Source organism: Chelonoidis abingdonii, chromosome 5 (genome assembly GCF_003597395.2).
Source record: "Chelonoidis abingdonii isolate Lonesome George chromosome 5, CheloAbing_2.0, whole genome shotgun sequence".
Lineage (NCBI taxonomy): Eukaryota > Metazoa > Chordata > Testudines > Testudinidae > Chelonoidis > Chelonoidis abingdonii.
This window is the reverse complement of record NC_133773.1, coordinates 133565639-133570711: the sequence shown is the minus strand read 5'-3', so window position 1 is coordinate 133570711 and position 5073 is coordinate 133565639.

Genomic DNA, 5073 nt, shown 5'->3' with positions numbered 1-5073 from the left:
TCTAGCTCCTGACGTCCAAGGACTGTCCACGCTTGTGAAATGGAACATCCAGTGTGCAATACAGTCCAAGTGATATGCATATGACCTCCTTATCTGGGCCCCAGAGAGAGGCTGCAGGTACAGAACTGTATTCAGACCTCGATGGTCTGTCTGTACAACCCTTTCAAACACCTGGCCATTACCACGGAGATCCAGCTGCGTGTTTTCACTGTAATTCTCACAGGATTTATTCATCCGTTGTGGAAAATGGGCAGCACAAGGCCTATGACCATCAAAGTAGTTTAAACTCCCAAAGCTTTTAGTGTGCTTCAGTACAGAGGCCCCTCGAATCTTCAGACCTTTCTGGTCGAGCCCATGTGGGCGAAGCTCACTGATAGAACCCCTAGGAAAGCAACCAGCACCTCTAGGGCTCAGTTCCGGTTGCATGAAGGCCAAACGAATCCTCGGACCCCAAGTGGCCCCTGCCTCTCCACTCCCCTCTTCACACGCTCCATGTTCTTGTTCCCACTTCCCCACGCAGAGGAGGTCTGCCAGGCAGTCTCCTCACACAGCTTTGTTAGTGTCATTCCATTGATGGTCCACCACTGTAACCCACCTTGTGGCTACGGTTGCACTGGGAGTTGTTCCTTTGTTGCCTCTTCAGGCCTTTTCCAGGCCTTTGGCGCCTTGGAGTCAGTGGGTTCCAGAGGGACTTCTGTCAAAGCCACCTGGGTGAGCGATGTCAAACTGGTGCTCTTCCATCACAGAGTTTCTGCAGCGCTGCCCTCTAGACTGATTGGTGGACAAGTTTAATAATAGGCTAAGCCCCAGTGAAATAGCGGGCCGGCAACTCTTGGATGAGCCAGGAATGACCTGTTGAGCCTGGTCCAGGATCTACCGATCCAGGAAGGTCGTGACAGAAGAGGATAGGCCGAGATCTTCTTGTCCTCAACGCTGCCTTAAGCCAATCCCCCCCCACTGTCGGATCCCTAGCTCCTGTGGCTCCCTCGTCAATGTATACGGTCTATATCTCTCAGGCTCCTCTTCCCCCCACGGACACATTTCTCCTTGTCATGAGGCGGCTAGAATCGCTGAGGTGAAGAAGCACGTGTAGGCACCCAATGTGGAGGGAGTGTGGATCGCTGACAGGAAAATGTGCTATGGAGGTCTCCTATCGCCTGACTCCTATCCTTGCCATTAGATTCGTCAGCACGTAGTGGTCCTATGTGGAATAGGCTATCCATGCACCACCTGCTGGCTAGTGCTGCTCTCGCTCTTCGTCAGTGTGCACCCAGACAAGCGATCGTCAGGCCGGCAGGCCAGGAGATTAACCTGCTGTACCAAGCTGCTGCTCCAATAGAGGGGTAAGGAACTGCTGGAACACGGAACTCAGCATCCGAGGGTATCTTAGAGCAGCTGACCACACGGTGTTGTAACTGATACCCATGACAATTTATCTTCAGTCTCGACCCCTCAGCTTTGGGAGGATAAGTCTCTCTCTGCTTCTGTTTCTTCTCCACTTCCACTGTTGCATGCCCCAATAGGAATTGGTTAGGTCAAGAAACTGCAACCAGGAAATGATAAATAGTCTTCGTCTCATCTCTTCCAGGATGCTTGAACAATACACGAGCAGAGATCTGGTGTGTCCACGACTGGCACCAGGAAGCAGGCGTGTCTGCGGGCATATAAGGAACACAGCCGAAGGGGTGGGGATGCAGCCAGTCCAACTGTTGCAGTGTCCGACTTGTGTGCAGATGAGAACATGTATCAGCGATGCTCTCTATGTGTGATGGGGCTGGTGGGAGTCCCTGCAGTGTGATGGCCTCCTGGAGACAGGAAAAGGGCCACTCCTTATTTCCAAGCTCAGAGTTTCCTCCTCCAGCACTCCAATGGAACGTCATGGTGCTTAGATAAGGTCCTCTCCACATTGTGAAGCCTCGCTAGTTTCGAGTGAATTATGTTGTGTCTGTACTATGGGTGCATTGCTAAAAAGCCGCTGCTCAGATAAAGTGGTGAGTTCTACGGTGGCGCGTGAGCTAATATAGGTATTTTATAGCTCTTGTGTGTCTCATAGTGTCCTTGTCTCCCCTTGGCTGCCCCTCTCATCCCCAGGTTATCTGAAAGTGAGCAGCACGTTGGGTCAGTCGTTCACTAATGTTGCGAGTCACGACTCCTTGTGTTATTCCTTGCTCATCGCTGTCCTATGAAAGTGGCCATGAGAAGGAGGTGGGGGTTGCCTTGTCCCATTGCCAGTCAGGGAAGCAGAATCGCCCTCCCATATCCTGGAAAACTGGGGTATGGGGGGACACAATGAGCTCCAGAGTCAAATATGGACACCCCCTTATGTTCTTCGCAGACCCTGGTCATGGGATAATGACAGTGAAGTATTGGATCGTCCAGCAACCTGGTTCCCATAGTGATCCGATATGGTACTCACTGATCCGCTCTCCGCAGCGGGACTACTTCCGGCTGGCACAGAGTAGAAATATTCATAAACATACCCCGCCTCCACGTTCTACCAAGAGGATGTGGTGAGAACATCCTGCGAAACCTTGGAACTACACCATACATCTCAGTGGCCCTCAGTTCAGGAGTCCAAGAGTGTAATTGGTGGGTCGATTGTTCCACCATCATTCACAGAGGAGTTACTTGAATGGCTCCTGGATCTACAAGCGCGGCATCTACAGATATAGAAATGCTGGTCGTGATTAGAGCCACATGAGAGGGAACTAGTGCTGCGTGTCTCTGCCTCCCACAAGCTGAAGTTAGCTTAGACCTCAAGCAGCAAAGAAATGTTTTCGCTAGGCAGCTGTCTGTGCAATCGGTCGCCAAGATGAGGATCATGAGATCTCTCCCTCCCTATCCTTGTTTCAGGTTGCAGACTGGATTCCCTTTGGGGGAAGAAACCAAGGAGTTGCATAGGCCTTTACCAGCTTATAGAGAAATCACTAATTTGGGGGGAATGACTTTTTCTCAGTCTCCAACCCCCTCCCCCCACGCACACTCCCTAGCCACTGAGGTGCAGGAGATCTCTCTGTCTGGAAGCTAATATAGGGTCGCCTATCATTCTCAGTGCGCTGCAAGCTAACCGCAAGATTGTTGGCCTTTGTGTCACCCAGACGATTTGAGAATCATAAATTTTCCAGCTAATCAGTGCCTCTCCTCGTCTCCAAATCATTGCCCCTCCAGTAAAGAGCCATTGGAGGCTTTGGTCCCCCTAACAGTCATCTATCACCTTTTAATAAAGGGGGCTTTCCCCATGAGCCATGGGACCTTCTCAAACGCCTCAGCTTGGAGGAATGTGACTGTGCCCTTAGGCTACTGCAGCTGCTTTCTTTTACCGCTCCCTTTTTGGCTGCACTAGCTACGGTTAGGCCATTCTAAATATCTAACCAGTGGCATGAGATGGCTGGCTACTGGGCTCAATTCGTGCTTAAAGCCGTTGTTCTGTTGTTTAGTCTTTGGAAAATCCTCTGGAGTGACAGATGAAATCATCTTTTCCACGATCAGATTTCTCTCTTTTTTTACCCACAGAGCTGTGCTGGTAAAAGCCCCTAGTGTAAATGCAGTTATACTGGCAATACTATGCATTTATTGGTATAATTTGTTTCATTTGGGTTGGAGGGAGCTGAAATAAGCCATCATGGCAAAAGTTATGCGTCGCTTAAGTGCTGTGTTCACACCAGCAATCCTCTGGTACAGTATATTAGTATAGCTATAGTGGCAAAGTGCTCCTAGTGCAAACCTGGCCTGTCTTGGCTTCTCTGGCTCCTTATGCTCTGAATCCAAGATAAAAACAGTAACAGGGGAAAATCTGATTTCAACAGACCATCTAATGTTCTATTAATTTCTTTACCAAACTGACAGTAAATCTCAATCCCATTCACAAAACCCCCTCTGCTCTGAATCATTTCTGCTCCTCATAGTAAAAGCTACTTTTGGGACAGATTTGGGATCAGCACAGCTTCTGTCCTCTCAAAAGGCAACTGGAAGTCTGTCAGGTAAGAAATTAGAACAATACAAAATCGACATGGCACACATTAAATGGATTACAAATTGACTCACTGATGGGACTCAAAATGTAACTGGAAATGGGAAATCAGAATTGAACTGGGCTCTTTCTAGTGCGGTCCAGCAAGAATTGCTTCTTGCCCTACATTAACGTTTTCCTCAATGGCCTGGGAGAAAACACACCATTATTACTAAGAATGTTTGCAGGTGACACAAAGATTGGGGTAATGGTAAATAAAGAGGAGGACTGATCTCTGATACAAAGCGATCTGGATCACTTGGTAACCTGGGTGCAAACAATCAATGTCTTTCAGTACAGCCAAATGCAATTTCATACGTTTAGGGAGAATGAATTCAAGCCACACATATATGATGGGGAACTCCATCCTGGTAAGCAGTGACTTAAAGACTCTGGATGGAGTCATGGCGAATAATCAGCTGAACATGAGCAAAGCTGTGAACAAAAGAGCTAATGCAATTCTTGGGTGTACGTACAGGGAAATAGAGAATAGGAGTAAAGAAGTAATGTAACCTGTCTGTTTGGCACTGGTGTGACCATTTTAGGACTAGTGTCCCCAATTCTGATGTCCACAATTCAAGATGGATGTTGAAAAATTGGAAAGGGTTCAGAGAAGAGCCACAAGAGTGATTAAAGGATCAGAAAACATGGCTGTTTAACTTAATCAGAGAGAAGGTTAAGGGGGTGAATCAGTCTACAAGTACCTAAATTGGGAACGGATATTTGATAATAGAAGTCTCTCAATCCAACAGACAAAAGCATAACAAGATTGAATGGCTAGAAATTGGAGCTAGACAAATTCAGGTGAGAAATAAAAGACAAATTTAACAGTGATAACCACTGCAACAACTTACTGAGAGTTAATGGTGAATTCTCCATCACCCGAAAATTTGAAGTCAAATTGGATTTTTTGTCTAAAATATTGTCTAAATTCCAAACAGGAATTAATTCAGGAAGTCCTATGGCCTGTCATTATCCAGAGAAAGTCAGACGAAGTATTGATTGCATCAGTTTTGGGCCCCCCATTAACAAGAAAAGAGGATGTGGACCAAATTGGAGAAGAT